The 20,226-nt window shown below is 44.0% G+C and overlaps 1 protein-coding gene across 10 annotated transcripts in view; it reads right to left on the reverse strand.

The window, feature by feature from the left end:
• The window catches only part of RGS6 (regulator of G-protein signaling 6), a 486,920-nt gene that overhangs the window by 268,436 nt on the left and 198,258 nt on the right, over positions 1 to 20,226 (reverse strand). The window contains exon 2 of one of the 10 annotated variants that reach the window (XM_006760722.2): positions 4,489 to 4,557. The exons of the other annotated variants lie outside the window; for them this stretch is intronic. The gene's annotated coding sequence lies outside the window, so the exon portion shown is untranslated. The remainder of the gene's footprint in view (positions 1 to 4,488; positions 4,558 to 20,226) is intronic. 10 annotated transcript variants of the gene reach the window in all.

The raw sequence follows: 20,226 nt of genomic DNA on the forward strand, positions 1-20,226 counted from the left end.
CTTTCCCTATGGCATATAAATTCACTTCATTATTTTAACAGTGCTGCACAGTATTCCAAAATAGAGGCACATTATAGTTGATTTACCTGGTCTACTACTGCTGAACATTTGCATGGTTTCTAATTTTTTCTTATTGCAAGAAGTACTGCAGTGAAAGTCCTTGTATATAAACCCTTTTGTATATGTGCAAAAATGATTTAAAATCAATTTTTAAAATAATTTCTGGCCCAAAGGGTACATACATTTTAAATGCTGACAGAAATAGCCAAATTGACTCCTAAGAGACAAGATCCATTTGTATTCCCAGCAGCAAACAGTTTATGACTGTCTCGCCAAACTCTCATTAAACTAGAGATTACCAACTTAATTTTGGTCAGTGGGAAAACAAATAGCAATTTATTCCACAGAACACATTTTGGAAAACATTGTTCAGTAGTTATTTTTGGTTTTGAGTATTAGTACACTATTGTTATTTCAAAAGTTTTGATAGTCTTTCTAAAATGTTTACCACTGGGAACCTTTGTACAGAATATCAATTCACTTCTTTCATTTAAATGGACACTCACCTGAATTAATTTTCAGCTGGTTAGTTATGGATCTAAATTGGTGGTCTTCTCTAAAGTTACAGAAGATGTGTAAAGGTAAAGCTGGAATGTATGGTGATCCCAGAAAGCACCTGGAAGCTGGTGTTTAGAATGAAACCCTGATCTGTTTTGGAATGGTCTCTGAGAGGGACAAGAACAGAAATACATATTGTCATTTTGGAAATTTTTTTTAAAAACTTTAAAAGCAGCCTGCTTGCTCACTGGATAATCCTATGCAGGGAGCTCCAGCGGAACTGTTTCTTATTCACTGCACAGGACAGCTCTCAGGGAAGAGAAGAGATACATTAAAGAGTTGTTTGGGAATTTGCATGAAGAAAGAGAGGGAACCATAATGAAAACAGTGATAGCTTCTTGGTGGTAAATTTGAGCAACTGAGGGAGAGGGCTGGCCAGTTCCCAGAGGTGGTTCAATGAGAACATATGAGCTAAGCTTTGTCCAGGGCAGGCTGGTTCTTTAGAGGAAGCTGTCATTTGCATAAAGATTACACTATGAATATCTATGACCCATATTCTAGATCTCCATGGTTCTGCCTCTGCTTCTGTCCTGTCTCTACTCATGCTGTCAGGGGTCTAAAGATGTAACAGTTACTGAACCATCATGGAAAATCCAAGAGGCTGGGCAGGAAGACATAACCTGGAGTCCAAGGTGATTGAACTTTGTGGCTCAAGGTCATGAATTTAATCTCATGTTGATGAACAGAAAGCTTGGTGATGTCCCCCTTGAATATGAGCATAGCTCTACGAGGTAGATACCATCCCTGTTTTACAAAGATGACACTGAGGCTTACCGAGGTTAAGAAATCTGTCAATGGCCACATAGCTTCCATGGAGTTAAGGATGCTCCCACAGATGCCCACCCTCCTAGTATTCTCACCCTGTAATCCCCTTCCATGAGTGTGGGCTAGATTTAGTGACTCACTTCCAAGGAATAGAACAGAAGTGATGGTCACTTCTGAGATTAGGTTGTAAAAGACACTGTCGCTTTGAGTTTCTATTTGGGTGATTATAAAGTTTTGGAAATAGATAGTGTTGGTGGTTGCCCAACACTATGTAAGCACTGGGTGCCACTCAACTGTACACTAAAAAATAGATAAAAGAGCAAATTTTATATTATATATATATTTTACAACAAAAACTTCCAAAAACAAAAAACACAAAGCAAAAAGAAACACTGCAGCTTCCATCTGGGGTTTTCTAAGATGCCTCTCTCTGGGGGGAGCCAGCTATCGTGCTGTGAGTTGCCCTTTGGAAAGGCCCAGGTGGCTAGGAACTGATGTCTCTGGCCAGAAGCCATCAAGGATCTGAGGCCTGTCACCCGCCACAGGAGGAGGCTGACAATGGGTCCTCCCTAGCCAAGCCTTAAAATGAAGGTGGCCTTGGGAACAGACCTGGGCCAGAGGTACACAGTGACGCCATGCCCAGGTTGCTTACCCTCAGCCACGCTGAGGTAATAATTTAAGCTGCTAAATGTAGGGTAATATGTTGTGCAGCAATACATAACTAACCACTATGAACTGGGAAAGCTGTGATTTAGGCCCAATTTTGCCTGTCTCCAGAGTCTGAGGTCTTAACTCAGTCATTATTTATCACTCAAATATGTATTTGTGCCTGTGTACCTGGTATACACCAGACTAGAGACAATATATGGAGTGATGTACTAACAGTCTACTTTTTCTAAACAGGATCCATTCTACATAATGACTTCGTATCATGGGACCGATTTGCCATTTAAGCAGAAATGGGCAATTGCAGCCTTACATACTTCTATCTACTACCTCTGTTAGCACATGGCTGCTCCTCCCTCCCTCCCTTCCTTCCAGGAGTCTGCAGCTCCACTCCCTGGGGAGAAATGGCTTTTCCAGACTGCAGGGAAGCTGGAGGCAACGCACTGCAGGGGCAACTGGGCCCAGGTCCTGCTTCCTCTCCTGGGAGAGGAAGAGGCCTTGCTGATTGAGTTCAGCTACAGAAACAGGAAAATCAATGGCTTTAAAATGTTCTGTGAAACACAGGGCATAGATTGGTTGTGTAAGTTCTTCCCAAAGTCTCTGAAAAAAAAAGGTGTGTGTGTGTGTGTGTGTGTGTGTGTGTAGAATGGGTAAGAACTGAGCTTCTTGGAGCCAAAGAAGAGCCTCCTTGCAGGGTGGGCTCCATGCAGACCCACTGGAGAGTTTGGAGGGCAAGGGAAAAGTTCCTAAAATACACTATTTGTGCTCATTTTCTGTTTAGACACCTCTCTTCCGAAGAAAGAGGTTTTGTAGCTCAGCTAACAAATTTGCCTCTTCCTTCAATGATACAGTGGGGCTGATTCCTGGGCTCTTTCTTTCTCACCAGTGGTTTGTTGGTGAAGATGACTTGCTTCATAAAGGTATTCAGTAGTCCCTAATTTGTATAAATAGACACACTTCAAAACAAGATAAACTTGACGTGCATGGGTGCTAAACATTTCTCAGCTAGCTAACCTTGTTAATACTTATCATGGAAGAGGTCAATGTTTGACTTTAATTTAAACCTGAGTCTGTCTAGATTTTAAACCAATGTTAAAACGTACCAATGTACCAGTTCTTAAGTCATTGATCTGCCAGGGGTGCCCACTGGGGCCAACCTAATCCTAGAGGTGAAGGGTGAGCAGTGCCAGCATGGTCAGGAATGGCCCAAGTTGGTAATAAAGCTCTAGTGTCCTTTTGATTGCTCCCAACAACAATTTCTTTCCTTCCTTCCTCCCTTCAGCAAAGTACACCCAGCAGTAAACATATTCCTGTAGGAACTATCCCTTAGTCATACCATATCCCCTAGTCCTTTGACAACTTCCCTTGGCGTCTCTAAGAATGGAGTCATCTCTAGTCAAGGGTCCCAAACAGCATCCAAGTGTTCTGCTTTTTAACGTTAGTCTTAAATAAGTCAACCATACTGAGAAAAAATGTTTTTAAAGTCTTATATACCCTTGAAGATTTAGGGCTATTGAGATGAGGGAGGCATAGGCCCTAATCTTTACAGGATTAGAATCCTTGAACCATACAGGGGCATTTGCTCCATTTCCAGGGAAATCCCTGTCCCCAGCCTCCCACCTTGAGTTTCTTCTACCTTCCTCATCTCCCTCAACACCTCTAAGATGGTCAAACCTTTTTTTAAAGTATATTTTTATTGATTTCAGAGAGAAAGGGAGAGAGAGATGGAAACATCAATGATGAGAGAGAATCATTGACTGCCTCCTGCACGCCCCCTACTGGGGACCAAGCCCACAACACAGACATGTGCCCTGACTGGGAAATCAACCATGACCTCCTGGTTCATGGGTCAACACTCAACCACTCAGTCATGCTGGCTGGGCATAAAGTGGTCAAATCTTTAGAGAGGCCAAAGCTTCGTATTTCACAGTAGAGATGAAAAGCTTCAAGTGCCATTACTTTGGCAGGAAATTTAGAAGTGAACAAACTACATGCATTTAAATGGAGATAAAAGTAAGGTATCAGAGCCTTTGTTGATGTGGCTGAAGCAAGAAAGAGTCAAAGGGCACAGCCTCCCAAAGACAGTGAGAGCAAGGCATGGGAAGGCAGAGGCTCAGAAGAGAGGGCGGGCAGCTGGAAACAAGCATCTGACTCACAGCTCAGCCTCGGGCCAGCTCCACCAGGTACCTGTCAGTGATTAAAGCGGTGTATCACCAGCCTCCAATTTCCTATTTTAAGAAAGCAGCAATCAATGTTGAGAATAGGCTAGATTCTCTCATTAGAGAAATCAAAGAATCTTACACAAAGCAACAGCCATTTAGAATTTCCTAATTGTAAAAAAAGAACCAATTAATTAAATCACTTTAGAGAATCAAATAACTGAAATGCGCATCAGCTGAAAGCACCGTGCAGCAATGACTGTTTTTAGAAGGCACATACCAGGGGCCCGAGACAGTGAAGACTTCAGGCTTTGAGGACCATTGTGTCTCTATGACAGCCACAGGCAACCTGTAAACAAATGGGTGTGGCTAAGTTTCCATAAAACGTTATAAAAAGTTTGTAGGCCAAGAGCTACATAGTTTGCAGACCTGTAGTTTACACCAGGTTAAACAGAAGGTACACCGTTTCACCTCTCAGACCTTGTACTTCATAACGTTTTACAAAGGATTAGTTTCTAGAGTTAGCAAAACAATAGTCAGAATTACCTCTTAGAAGAAATCCAAAACACTAATTCAAAAAGACATTTGCATCCCATATGCTTCCCTGAGTGTCTAACAATAACAATTGGATAAAGAAGATGTGGTCCATATATACAATGAAATATTACTTGGTTATATAAAAAAAAGAATGAAATCTAATCATTTATGACAACATGGATAGACCTAGAGGGCATTATGCTAAGTGAAATAAGTCAGACAGAGAAAGACAGATGCCATATGATTTCACTTATATGTGGAAGCTAAAAACAAAATAAATGAACAAACATAACAGAGCCAAACTCATAGATGAAGAGATCAAACTGATCATTACCAGGCAAAAGGGGGTTTGGGGGGCTGGGTGAAAAGGTAAAGGCATTAAGTAGTACAAGTTGGCACTTATAAATAGTCACAGATGTGTAAACTACAGCATAGGAAATAGAGTCAATAATATGTTAAGAACTGCGTATGGTGCCAGATGGTACTAGATTTCTCAAGGTAATCACTGAATAAGTTATATAAATGTCTAATCACTATGCTGTATACCTGAAACTAATAAAATACTGAATGTCAATTATCGTTGAAGAATTAAAACAATTTAAACAAAGAAACCGTCTCAAGAGGCAGGAGTGATCAACTCGATTAAATGGAAAAAAGAGAATTACCTCTTAGATTCTAGAATTGCCTAGAATTGGGAATAGCCACCTACTGAAGGAAGAACATACGTCTCCCACACCAAGTTCCTTCTAAGAAATTTACTCTGACAACCAACGAGCCCATGCCCCCGGAATTCTCTCTCGTGCCAATAGTTTCTCATAGCTTAAGTGAAAATGTGAAAGCGAGTCAGTATATACAACCATCTTGAATAATGCATTGACTCCTTTCAAAGATAAAATCCCCTGAACCTTCGGCATTGTTTTAGATTACTTTTATTGCAATGTTGCTTAAATATGCATAAGACTAACACAAGTCCATGCAAAGTGCTTGTGCTTATAGTTCTTATACAATTGTGAAACCAAAATAAATGTAAAAAGTAAATACAAAACTAGCAATAGTCAACTCATTCAAACAATACAGTAGACGATCGTGCTCTGCTGTGATTACATCCGTTTGCAGTGTAAACATGTCCCCGCCATAGCTCTAGACCAGTGATGGCGAACCTTTTGAGCTCGGCGTGTCAGAATTTTGAAAAACTCTAACTTAACTCTGGTGCCGTGTCACACATAGAAATTTTTTGATATTTGCAACCATAGTAAAACAAAAACATATTTTTGATATTTATTTTATATACTTAAATGCCATTTAACAAAGAAAAATCAACCAAAAAAATGAGTTCGCGTGTCACCTCTGACACACGTGTCATAGGTTCGCCATCACTGCTCTAGACTATGGCAAAACATCATTATGTCGCCACAGGGCCCTATTAGTGCACACACATCATTTACAAATCAATTCTCCTTTCTGCCCCCCACTGGCCAAGTCAGTGTCATGCCATTCAGACAAACAAAATCCCTGCAACTCAGCAGCAGATGATCAGAATTGGTGCATATTCACTGTTTTCAAAAGGAATGCAAAGCCTACCCCCACAATCCCCTCCCCCACAAAATGTACCTGAGCACCCCAGTTTGAGAACTATTGCTATGGACACTGGATTCAACTTAAACCTCGCTATGCTTCTGCAGTGACTTCTGTCCTCCTCCAAACCTCTCTAGGATTTATTTTCACCATCCAGGTGACACTGGCATTTACTTTATTCTTTCCTCCACCTTGACCACTGGCTCCTTCAGACCAGAGATCCAGGCAGGAGGACGCTCCTCTGGAAGCCCAGGTTCTAGCCTGAGTTACAAATGTACAACGAGAAAGTCACTGATCTTCTCTTAGCCTCAGTTTCCCCATCTGCAAATTCAGGGGTTGAACTCCAAGGTCCCTTTCATTTCTTACATTCTCTATTGCTATGAGCTAAAAGAAAGGGAGATGAACCAAAGTGTACTGTTCTTATTCAGTTGTACACAGAGACCAGCAAAATGTGTTACTCATAGGAGGAGCCCCTGAATACATGCTCAGTTGAAGAGAAACATCAAAGCAAGAGAATATTACAACTAAAACAGACTCTAGAAGTCATTTAGGGTCTTGTGCCAATAGTTTCTCATAGCTTAAGTGAAAATGTGAAAGGGTGTCAGTATATACAACCATCTTGAATAATGCATAGACTCCTTTCAAAGATAAAATCCCCTGAACCTTCAGCATTGTTTATATTGTTCAGTTAGTCTACTGTCCTTATTTTGTAAATTAATTTATTTGAATGCCGGCTCTGGGTGGTTGTGGATGCGGCCCCTTTCCCAAGGGGGGGCGAGGGCTGGCTCCCTCCTCTGGGCCAGTGGCCAACCTCCTGTGCCCCATTCTTTCCCCCAGCCAGCATGCTCCGATTGGCCTGGGCCTGATTGGCCCTCATAGCCAGCCAGGCCTAGGGACCCCACGCATGCACAAATTTGTGCATCAGGCCTCTAGTATTTATATTATGTACATATCTACAATAATAAAAGAGAAACATGGTAATTGGCGTACGACCGCTACCCTTCCCATTGGCTAATCAGCGAGATATGCAAATTAACTGACAGCCAAGATGGTGGCCGGCAGCCAGGCAGCTTGAAACTAACATGAGGCTTGCTTGCTGCGGTGATGGAGGACTCCAACGTTCCCCGCCTGCCTTGCCGACCTCTGAGCCTGCAGTTTAAGAAACTATGGAACAAATACCGCCGGACTTCAGCCAGCAGGATCACAACATTGTAAGCAAAGGCCAGAAACCTACTTTCAGCAGCGGAGGCCTAAGAGCTGGAGCCAAGCCTCAAGTTAAAGCTGACCCAGAATAAAAAAAAAAAAAAGGAAAAAAGGAGCGGTTGGGAGCTGCAGTCACACCCAGCCTGAAAACAGCCCTCAGCCCCTCACCCAGACTGGCCAGGCATCCCAGTGGGGACCCCCACCCTGAAGGGTGTGTGACCAGCTGCAAACAGCCATCATCCCCTCACCCAGGCTGGCCAGGCACCCCAGTGGGGACCCCCACCCTGATCCAGGACACCCTTCAGGGCAAACCAGCCAGCACCCACCCATGCACCCGGCCTCTATGCTATATAGTAAAAGGGTAATATGCCTCCCAACACCGGGATCAGTGTGACAGGGGGCAGCATCCAAACCCCCTGATTGGCCCTGCTCTGTGTGTGACAGGGTGTGGCACCCCAACCCCCGCCCCCCCATGGGCCCTGCTCTGTGTGTGACAGGGTAGAGCCATAACCTCCCCATCGACCCTGCCCTGAGTGTGAGAGTGGCAGCGCCCCAACCCCCTGATTGGCCCTGCTCTGTGCGTGACAGGGGGTGGTGCTGCAACCTCCCCATCGACCCTGCCTTGAGTGTGACGGGGCGGTGCCCCAACCCCCCAATCGGCCCTACCCTGAGCGTGACTGAGGGTGGCATTGCAACCTCCCAATCCGCCCTGCTCTGTGCATGACAGGGGGCAGCGCCCCAACTCCCCAATCGGCCCTGCTCTGAGCCCGACCAGGGGCTGCACCTAGGGATTGGGCCTGCCCTCTGCCACCCGGGAGCAGGCCTAAGCCAGCAGGACATTATCTCCCGAGGGGTCCCAGGCTGTGAGAGGGCACAGGCTGGGCTGAGGGACCCCCCCTTCCCCCCAAGTGCACAAATTTTTGTGCACCGGGCCTCTCGTAATATATAACATACCAGGGGCCCAGTGCATGAATTCATGCATCTTGAAAGGAACTGGGGGCCGCAAAGCTGAGGTGGGTACAGGGGCAGGTCTCGGCCCATCCTCCACATCCCTGCCTGGCCCCACCCGCCGTGGACCCCAGTCCCCTGTCTGCTAGCAGCCCTGCTCCCACCACTGCCACTCCCATGCACTGACGGAGCAGGTCCCAATCGCTCTGCACCGTGCAAGCAGGGCTGGCGCCATCAGCAGGTATGAGCAGCAGCTGCTGCCCCAATTGCCCCTCAGGAGCAGGGGGAGGTGGAGAAGCCCTGATGGGCGAGCGAGGCTGGCAGCCACCACTCACACCCACTGATGGCGCTGAGCAATTGGGGCTGGTGCCAGGCGCTGGCAGTGGGTGTAAGCAGGGCCGGCGCCAGCAGCAGGTGTGAGTGCTGGGTGGGACCGTGGCACACAGTAGCAAAGAATTTCCATCTCAATGACAGCGACCGGTGCCCCACCTTAGTCTAGTGCCCCCACTCACATGCTCCACCATCCTACCACGGCCAATCCCCACCATGTTCCAGGCTCTGCCGCCTGCTGCCGATGCCTGCCATGTTCGCGCGCACCTCTGGTGGTCAGCGCACATCGTAGCTACTGGTTGTTCAATTGTTCGGTTGTTCAGTTGTTCCACCGTTTGGTCTATTTGCATATTGGGGTTTTATATATATAGATAATTCTTGCACATAATATTATACATGTACATATAAGTTATAAAAGTTGCTATGACTATGTCAGGAGCATTAGTGGGCAGCTGACCCTGACCTGGGGGATCAAGGAAGGCTGCTGGGAACATCACTCACCAGTGAGTCCTGAGGACCTCGTGCTATGGAGAGAGCAGGGCCTGCTGGGGGCAGGGCCCTCCAGGGCCCACACATGCCATGAGTTCTGAAGGACACTAACCTGTTTTCAGTTGATGGCTGCCAAGTGGAAATTGTGGCCCTGATTTTGGTGTTCAGTTTTTATTTTTCAAGAGAACCAGAAACAAAAATTACTGATTTTAAAAATATTAGCACTTAATTTTAATTTTTAAAATACTATTAAACAAAGTCTTTCTCCAGCCCAGATGTCGCCCCCTTGTACTCTTAGTTTCCACAGTTCTGCTGAGCCCTTTCTTCTTGCATTTGCAATGTGTTCTGCTTGTGTGTCTAGGGAAGGATGGGGAACCTTGGAGATGCAGGACTCCCGCCAAGACAGATGCTTCAGTGAAGTCTCAGACAGACACTCTGACACAGGTATTTGAATAAAATATCAGAGAATGTTTGGGCTAGAGGGCTAGAAAGGGGATTCTAAACATTCCTTCTGCTTAAACCCTTTCTTGAGCTCTCATACGGCTCCAACAGGAGGTCAGAATGTACCCCATGAATTAAAGTGACTTAGAGAATTTAAATTTCAAAAGCATTGACCAAATTCAGGTTGGAGTTTCTTCCCAACACTTACTTTTAAGCTGCTACCTTGGCCTGGGGAAACTTCCATTTCATGTTAGCAAAGCACTTCTTAGAGGAAAGAAGCCCAAGATGGGAGAGGTAGAACCCATGTTGTGGTTCCAAAACAGAAAATCAAACTTTGATGTGCACTCGACAAATGAATGAAAATCAAAGCCCAAGTAATTGAAGAGGAACGTTGCCATGGCGTTTTTGCAAAACATCACTACTGAGAATGATAATTCCGTGGTACACACATTTTCTCCTCTTTCTGCTTTTTCTCCATTTGGAAGATCATTTGAATAGCTGTGGGAAGAGAAAACCCGCAGGTTTCTGGGAGGAGTGGAGGGGACGTCATATAATGGCAGAAGCTCCGGGTTCCCCTTTCTTCATGCACCCCAGTAACTCTGGGGGTGGCTCAGCTCCTCTCCTCCCACCCCACAGGGGGGCAGGCAATAGTATTAATCAGCCACTGCCTAATTACCAGCTGACTAATTAGTGAGGAGGGGAGCTCCCCGGATCCTGCTGTGTTTTAATAATTAATCCATAAACTGGTTAATCTGTCAGCCTCTTCCCTTGATCTCTCAGCAAAAGTCCACAGTGGGTTCTGTCCCTCCACCCCACCTCCTGCCCCAGTTACAAAGAGACAAACCCAAGAGTTGTCTTCATGATTTCCACTCTCAACATCCCCACCCCAACCATCACTTATCAAATGTTCAAGGTCTCTCCCGTCTGTCCTCCCTTTTGCTTTCTCACACTTTCTCCTCTGGTTCATGCCACCCCTCCCACCCCATGTCTCTACTACCAAAACACTCTTCCTACTAGGTCACCCAGCCTATCACCTCTCAGCCCCCAACCCCAACCTCACTTTTGTTCCCCAAAATATATATGTCAAACAGTTAATTATAGTATGTCACTCTCCTGCTTAAAAATCTTACCTGAATCCTCACTGCTAGTGAAATTAAGAACACAACCTTGTGTGCAGCATTCAGTCTCCCAGGATTTGTACCTACTGCACTGCCTCAGAGAATAAGCATTTATTTTTTTTTTAAAAAGAGATTTTTTAAATTGATTTTTAGAGAGAGAGAGAGGAGAGGGAGAGAGAGAAACATTGTTGTGATGGAAACATAGATCAGCTGCCTTCTGCACGCCGCCTACTGGGGATTGAACCTACAACCCAGGCACATGCCCTGACTGGGAATCTAACCAGCAACCTACAGTCTCTAACAGGACGATGCCCAACCAACTGAGTCACACAGGCCAGGGCAAGCATTTATTGTGAAGTTAGCCACATCAATGGGCCAACACAAAAGGCTCAGTCCTGGTGCACTGTCTATGGGGAAAGGGTGTGGACTTGTGTTAGAGGGATTGTTACTAATGGAGTATTTTCAAGGCCTGATCTTTGACCACATCAGAGTTCAGGCAGAAGTGCAAACAGCAGCCAAGGACTGCCACGGTGGCCACATGGAATCTGAGACCAAGTGTCGGGTCCTTACGCTAATAAATACTTCAGTCTGTGCTTAACTCCTGCGAAGGTCTATCAAGTGAACAAGACTAATGAGACAAGGCCTCATATTCAAGCCAATTTAACTCGAAGGCAATAAGAGCCAGGTCCAGCTGAGTCTCCCACAATGCAAAGGGTAAAGTAGACCTGAGAGAATGAATGAGAAAGAAAATGATATTCAGTCATGAGATGCCTTTTATTACCGGGTATTTATTTATTTTATTGCCTTTTATTCACTGTGGCACTTACACCAAACACAGCCTCTAAGAGCAAAGACAGGCAAACTGTAGGTTTTAAAGGATTAACAGGAAAAGGAGGTCTAGATATTGGCAAGGTATTAACGCTAAGAAAAGGTTCTGAATCTCGTCTTTTTGCTGGAAAGTGAAAGGGGAATCTCCTCCAGTACCTTCTCCTGATACAGCCAGCCTGGTTGGGGCAGAAAGACAGTCGGGGTAGAAAGACAACAAAGCTTAGAGTCATACAAACCAGGAAGAGTTCTTGCTGTGCTGCCAGCTCAGTTAGCCTCTCTGAGATGCATTGTCCTCACCTGTACAGCGATGGCCTCCTTTTTCTTCTTACCTCACTCCCTCCTCTGAAGGATGTTTGAGAGGGCTATGAACAGAGATTAGGACACAACCTAATTAATCAACTTGGCAGAGCCACTGTGAAGATGTGAAAGAACTCCAAAAGGGTGAACAAGGTGGTGTTGCTACACCCACAACCAGGAAAATAACCATTTAAAGTCTCCAGATCCAGACTTGGGGTGGTGAGTGCACAACAGAGTAGAACAGACATTGCATTATCCAGTTGCATACCTGAAACTTATAGAATTTACCAATGTCACCCCAATAATTCTAATAAGAATTTTAAAAATATAGTCTCCAGATTCACTATCATGAGGTTGCACTGGAAGCACATTAGATAAAACACCCATTAATCGTGGGTAATTGAGCCACGGTGCTATGAGAATTATAAACAAACTCAGTCCTGCTCTGATGGAATTTACAATCAACTGGAAGAGTTAGAGCTTAATAAACAAAATGACCCAATGCCTACCTACTTGGCAAATGCTCTCAAGGAAGGGCACGCACTTCTGTGAGGACTTAGAGGAGGAGCTTGACCTTGAGAAGGGACGATTAAGTGAGTCCAGGGAGGTATCAGAAAGGGAACAACCAACAAGGGCCTGGGAGGAAGGAGCCCCTGTGGGCTTCAGAAAGGAAAGTGGCTACAAAAGTCATGGGAATGGAGCCTGCCACAGGAGGAGGACAGGTACAATGAGGTGTATGGTGGGTGGTCTCTCAGAAACACAGAGTGTGGGTCAAGAAAGACTCCTTGACAAACACAGATGCGAACCATAGTCTGCCTCCTACATCTGAGAAAACAGTGCATTAAACATTTTTTAGATCGACTACTGACTTTTTGACACTTCTTTACATTTTGTGCCCTAGCCTCGGCCCTGCTAATTTTAGCTCCCTTGGGGAGCCAAGATGGGTTTCAAGCAAAGGAGTCACATGATTAGTTCCCCACCCCTTCCTCCTTTAAAACATACTGTGAAATTCACTTGGAATAATATTGATGGAGGCAAACCTATTATTACCTGATACCTACTAGTGTTTGGCAAGTTCACTCTATGGGACAACCTATATTTTTGATCTCAAGATTTTACAGAGATTTCAAAAGGACTAAGGTAAGGACTGAACAGCTAGAAAGAGGCACAGCCGGGCATTTCTGCACGTTTACAGTGTAATTCACAGTTTGATGGGATCACATCAACAGTAATAAAACTACATATCTCATAGTCTCAGACCCCACGCCACATCCCCTAAATTCTCCTCCACATAATTCCAGAACTCTCTGGGCTCTTCCCACACATGTACACAAGACACATCTCATCCAGGAGCCCCACCCGGGTGCCCAGGCTCTGGCCCAGTACAGCCTGTGAGGAATCAGGGTCTGAGGCGCACCCTGGGGGCTTTCCACTGCCCTGGAAGTGTCAGAGGGGCTGACCAACTGCTGCGGGGCAGTTACTAGGGGGCCTCTCCCTTTGCCCCAATCACTATGATGCCAGGAGCAGAAGCTGTCTCCCACTGTCTGCCATGCCCCAATGTCGTCTCTCTCTTCCCCAACTCGACTCATAGAACCAAACCATGCTTGAGGGCCGCTTCGAACAGTGAAATCCCCAACAAAAAGCACAAAAATGCAAAAAATGTGGCACCAAATAGAGAAGAGGACACTTATTCACAGCATGAGGGCTGCAACAAGCACACAGAGGGTCTTGCTCAGCCTCCCTGGGAACATGCATGCTGAGCGCAGAGGGACACAACTGTCACCGCTCTGTGCACATCGGCAAAAGGAAGCACCAAGAGGATTGATGCTGGGGCTACATGTAAAATTGAGTGAGCAGTGAATCTACAAATATGAAATCTACAAACATTGAGGATCAAGTGTACAGGGTGGGGCAAAAGTAGATGTACAGTTGTTCCTATGGAAAATAAATAATTAATAATAATACAGGACAAAAATGGTTATGCGTATTCACATCGGTAAACACACTTTCGCCTCACCCTGTCTTATTATTTTCTCCATTTTACAGCTGAGGAATTTCTAAAAAAAGGAAAGGGAAATCAGGAAAGAAGGGAGGGGAAGGGGAGAGAAGAGAGAAGAGAGTTTGTACGACTTTTTTTCTCTGAGGGAACAGTAGTGAGTGTTTAAAGTCAGGAAGTCCTTCCTAATGTTGAACTTACCTTTGACTGAAATTTTAGGCCTGTTCTTTGCTTCTCTGCCCACTGCTAAGGCAGCAAAAAGCTGCTAATCTCGGTGTATGTGCAGGCACCCAAGTCCACTGTCAACTTTGAAGAAATCTAATCTAAGGAGCCAAGTCACATCTTTCTGGCAGAACTAATAACCACAAGTACTGACAGACCACCTGTGTGCCTTGGCTTTTTAGAGTGACAGGGTCAACACAGCACACTGTGGTCACATGACAGAGGCATCTCTGGAAAATGTCACGTTCCTGGAGGCCGTGTTTTGCACCTGTAATTGTGCGCAGCAGTGTGGTTTCCCAGCATACTCAGGACCTACACAGCAGGACTCTGCAAGGCAGTGCTCATTTACTGAGGATCAAGATTCTTTTTTAAAAAAAATATATATTTTTTATTTATTTCAGAGAGGAAGGAAGAGGGAGAGAGAGAGAAACATCAATGATGAGAGAGAATAATTGATTGGCTGCCTCCTGCACGCCCCCTACTGGGGATCGAGCCCGCAACCCAGGCATGTGCCCTTGACCAGAATTGAACCTGGAACCCTTAAGTCCACAGGCCAATGCTCTACCCAGTGAGCCAAACCGGCTAGGGCGAGGACCAAGATTCTTAATGTCAACTGCATATTAAAAAAAAATCAATACATATATTTGAATAAGCTAGGACATTTGCTTAGGCAGAAAAACCATAAACTGATAACAACGGCTTTACATTTTCCAAACTCTTAGAGCTTCTGAGAGCTTTCCTGTTCACTTTCTCTTTCTCGAGGCCTCTGTTGTGGTTACAAAGCAGAAGAATCAAGTAGCCATGTTTTGGACATTGTCCATTCAGGGCAAAACTGACCCTTCCACTTGAACGTGTGTGATCACTACATCAATCAGCCTTTCCTCCTGAGCACAGGCCTCTCGAGGGCTCAAAAGGAGCTCAGCTGCCCCAGAGACAGACATTCTTCAAATGCATTTCCGCAATTCAGATCCCACAACCCCTTCCATTGACTCACTGAAGCTGGGGCACATGTATTCAGCATCTATTCAAATAGTGTTCCTTGCCATTGTAGCTAGGCACTTGGACAAGTCTGCTGTTTTTACAAGAAAATAGGAAAATAATGTGGATGGGAAAAAAAAAAAAGTTGAAGCTAAGGCCAGCCTGCGATCATCTTCCTTGGCAAGCAGAGAGGGAGGGTTAGAGTCAGGTCAAACTGTCCCCAATAAAAGGCGTCAGTCATCTGGAATGTTTTTGTTATCCCAGACAGAAATAGGTCACCCCAGCACACTCCAAGTTGGCCAATTAGAGTCAAGTCCTTGTGAAGTAAGAAATAAAAGGGTAGAGATTGAGCAGAAAACCTCTCCCCTCCCAAAGGAGGCAGACCCAAATTCCTGGAGCAGATTAACACATCAAAGCCACTTACAGAAATCTACCTCCTTCAACCAAGGACAGTTTGTAGGCTCATATGAGGATGCTGACGTACTCGGCAGTTATTATGCAAACTCTGGCTGTATTTCATCTGTACTAATGCCCAGCAAAATACACTTAGAAAGAACACAGGGCAGGAGAGCAGACAGATTTTTTGTCCGCATGGAGAAGGATTCTTGGTCTCTGTTTGGTTCGGCGAGAGAGAAATGGGATCTGGTAGTGATGCCTGCTTTGATCTGCAACAGAGGAAGGGCAGAAGCCTTGACTAACCGCTCCAGTCCAGGCTTTGGAGTCAAAAGCACTGGATTCAAATCACCGACACCCTCACCAACTGCCTAAAGGCCAATCCCCTCATAGAAACACTTTCTTTCATTTCTATAAAAGAGAAAATAACTATACCCAGAAAGACTGTTTGGAGCATCGACAAGATGATGTTTGGAAAGTGATCGCCATCTCAGAAAATTGTGTACAAATGCTCATTTTTATTACTTATAATTACTGAAATTGCTTTCGTGTGGAGCATTTATATCTACTTCACAGTACACTCCAAATAGTTCACACTATAGATGTTAAACACATTCTGTTAGTGTTAAACACATTAATAGGATGTTCAAACATCCTGCTGTTCATTTGTAGTATTGCCATTGGCGGTATTAAATATTGATATTGATTGCAATAAATGTGTTATCGAAAGGTCCTGGGTATAATCATTAGTGTTATCCAGCGTTTTCTATGAGGGCATTTTAATAGGCTTAGACATGCCAAAAATGAAGCATGTCATTAACAGAAACACTCAATAGGAATATACATATAAGAATGTTTAAGGCAATTTTACATTTGTACAAACAAATTGTCAATAAAAAAAATGACAACAGCCAACACAACAATAGCTGTCCGGTGTGAATGAATCAAAATTATACCCTTTTTTTTTTTTTTTTTAGTCAGATCGGCAAACATAATTTTTGGTGTGCTGCAGAATTTTAGTAATTAGTTTATATGTGCCATGAGATGAAAAATGTTGAAAATTGCTGCCATAAATGGTTAGGTTTTTATATATTGATCATTGAGAATATTTACCCAGAGCTGACCCAAAATAATTAAATATATCTTCCAAGATGAAGGGCCTTTGTGCCAAATGCCTACCATGCCCCTTGGTCCCCAGGGCACACACAGTCACATAGAGGCAGCTCAGATTCATAGAAGGGGAAAAATCCCTCATCTAAGTGAAGATGTGAGCACACTTGTTTTGATATTTCTTCCTTTTTGTCTTTGCTTTTAAACTTCTCTGCAATCTCTTTCTCCATTTGCTGCACACCCCCTCCTGCTTCCAGGTTTAGTGGATTATTTATGTACTTTACCTACACCGTTCCCCTACCCCCATCTCATTGTAAATTGATGTACTATTTACGTTCCAAATCGGAACTGTGTGTCCTGCCTTGACGTTCAAGATTCATAATTGTTCTTAGTGAATGGCTGATATAAAACCCCTGAGAATCAGATAGATATAAAAATGTACCTGTAACCATGTATTATTAAGATTATTTATAGACCTACAATACAAGCAACCGGCCAGACCCAGAGTCCATTAATCACACACATTATATAAGAGGCTACACTTGGTCTTGGATCCACATGAAGGAGAGATGTATGTTGTGAATATAAAAGATAGAAGAGAGCTTTGAAGAGACGATTAGGCCACGTTGAACATGACAATGCAATTACTGAAGCCAGGCTTTCTTCATCCCTGCAGAAATGGAGAACTGTCAGTGAATACTTTATATCTTGTAGTACTTCGCTTGACCTTATTTTAAGGTGACATAAAGTAAGGCTACCCTAGCAGATCAAATAGAAGAGAATTTTTGAACCTGTAATTAATAGCATATGTGAAGGCCAGGAAGAATGTATTTGCAAAATCACAGCCACAAAAGCATTACCTTTGACCTACATGGTTGCCATCAAATCTTATGGAGAACTTACCATAATACAAATGTGATTGAAACCCTCGCCGGGTGGCTCAGTTGGTTGGAGCATCATCCCACACACCAAAAATGGTTGTGGGTTTAATTCCTGGTCAGGGCACATGCCTAGGCTGCGGGTTTGATCTCTAGTCTGGGCAGGTATGGGAGGCAACTGATCAATGTTTCTCTCTCCCTCGCTCTCTAAAAATAGATAAAAGCAGCATATCCTTGGGTGGGGATTAAAAAAGTGTGCTTGAAGAAAGTGCTAGCTCAAGGTGGGCCACAGGAAGTGCATGAGACTACATTTTTCTTTCATGCGACCTGAACAAGAGACAGAATGGGAAAAAAAAATCATCGACGGCAACACTAGATGATGTACCAAAGTGCTTCGAATACATGTTGTCAAGTTCTGCTAACCCTTGCTCATTCTAACCTTTACCCTAAACAGGCGTTGGCAGATTTCCCCAGGATGGATTTTCCCTCTTAGACACGAGAACATGGCCGCTGGCCTTATCCACGGTGTGTTTGCTTCCTTGATTTACTTTTCACTTCTTTGAAAACATCATCCATATTTTCATTTGCTCCCATCTGCACCAAGTTTCCACTCAGCTTTCAATGGATGGATGTTCCTGTCGACAGTTTCCCAGAAAACCCCACCCACCATTTCTTTCTCGGTGAATTAAAAAGCACAGTGGGGCTGGACCGCACCCCAGAACCAACCCAGCATTTCTATACATTTTCTGAAGAAAAAAAAATGTAGAAAAAAAACCCTCAAACCTGGTATCATTAAGGACAGCACACTTTTCATTCTCAAGTGTCGGGGAAAGCTGAACTGAACCATAATGCAAAACGAGGGGCAGGAAGCAACAACTCTCAGTAATTTTCCTTTCTTTATTTGTGGTAAAATGCTCACTTAGTATAATCTGTGAGTACACACACATTTATTACTGACAATCACTATATTTGGATAATACAGACAAATTGCTGGGAACTCAAATTAATGGTAATGTGAGCTACTTTTATGCTTGTATTAGGCACACAGAGGGCACTCAAATGCCAATGGTTAGAAAATAAAGAACCTCGCCTGGCTGGTCTGACTCAGAACCAGCAGGTCACGGTTCAATTCCTGGTGAGGGCACATGCCTGGATTGTGGGCTCAATCCCCAGTAGGGGGCATGCAGGAGACAGCTGATCAATGATTCTCTCTCATCATTGATGTTTCTATCTCTCTCTCCCTCTCCCTTACTCTCTGAAATCAATGAAAATATATTTTAAAAATGAAAAAAAAGAACCTCATATTGTTGGTAGAACTATCAGAGAAACAGCTTGCTTATATTCAAGGTTAGCAAGAACCTGATTATTTTACCATGTTGTCAAGATATTTTCAAGACAACATTCCTCTTCCAAATCTGGTGGAAAGGTCGTCACTCCATACAGCGCAGGTGGGGATACAGTACACTGTGCTGAAGGAATCAGCTTAGTCCTGCTAAGCCAGGTTCTACGGCATATGTAGGTTTCCCCAATCCGACACCTGGAGGCTCAGATCCCAGCAGTGTCAATTCAGCTTTTCATTCTTCAAAGGCAGATACATTTAAGTAAAAAGCGATTTTCTCTTTTGCAGGACTGTGAATGATGGCAAAAATGAGTGTCCTGTCAGCACCTTATGGTCCGAAAGGCTCTGGCTTTGAACAGCATCTGCACAGCAATTACAAGCTTCTAGATCAAAACATCAGGTAGCAGGGCCTGACTTGGCCCAGTGGCGTAATAGCCATCCAGCAAAGCAAATTATTGCATCTGCTACTCACCTAGTCATGAAGGCCAAGGATGGAAATTCCCGTTTCCCACAATGAATTAACCAGAAAGATCCAACAATGACTTTCTAATATGTGAGTTATTACTAAAGAGGGACAAATAAAGCAGAGCTATTTAATAATTAGAGCATCATTGTAGAGACACTGAAGGAATGCTTTACAATGTCACACTTCCATCCTCTGACCAGACTTTCCAAAATTAAGAGAGCATCTGAGTACAATTAGAGGTAGAGAATTATGCTATCTTGGCTATTTAATACACAGAATGAATTTTCAATTTTTAAAATTGGTGATGAACCTAAACATGCCTCGGGAGAATAGTTTTGGGGGCATTTTTTATTTGGGGAGGGCATTTCTGAGACAGAATCCCCCTTGAGAGCCAACTTAGTGCATAATGACCCGAGGCAGACCTTTTAAAAAGAGAAGAACGGTTATGTATGATAAAGGCTAAGATCAAAGTTGCCACCATTTGTCTTTTATAAAGTGTCATAAATGGATCCTCTTAACAAGTGCAGCCGTTGTATTAAATTAAACAGAGGTTGCTTGAGCATCTTTTACATTCAGTCCCAACAGCAGCTGCTATTCGGAGGGTGCCTTTGTCTAGTCCAACTCATGATTTCTGGTTGTGAAGGTTTCGTCTACTGGGGGACACATGTTACGTAAGCACTATAGCCAACATGGCAGCTCAGATGAAAGCAGAGATGTAATGCACTGAAGTTTAGCTGCTCACATCAGTTCTTGGCAGTTTTAGTCAACATATAAATAATGGGGAAGAAACAAACTTGGCTTGTGATTCTCTTGCCAGTGCAAGCCCAACTTCCGTCTTAACCTTCCACTCATTTCTCACGGCTGATTCTG

The sequence above is a fragment of the Myotis davidii genome, unplaced genomic scaffold (assembly GCF_000327345.1).
Source record: "Myotis davidii unplaced genomic scaffold, ASM32734v1 scaffold17, whole genome shotgun sequence".
Lineage (NCBI taxonomy): Eukaryota > Metazoa > Chordata > Mammalia > Chiroptera > Vespertilionidae > Myotis > Myotis davidii.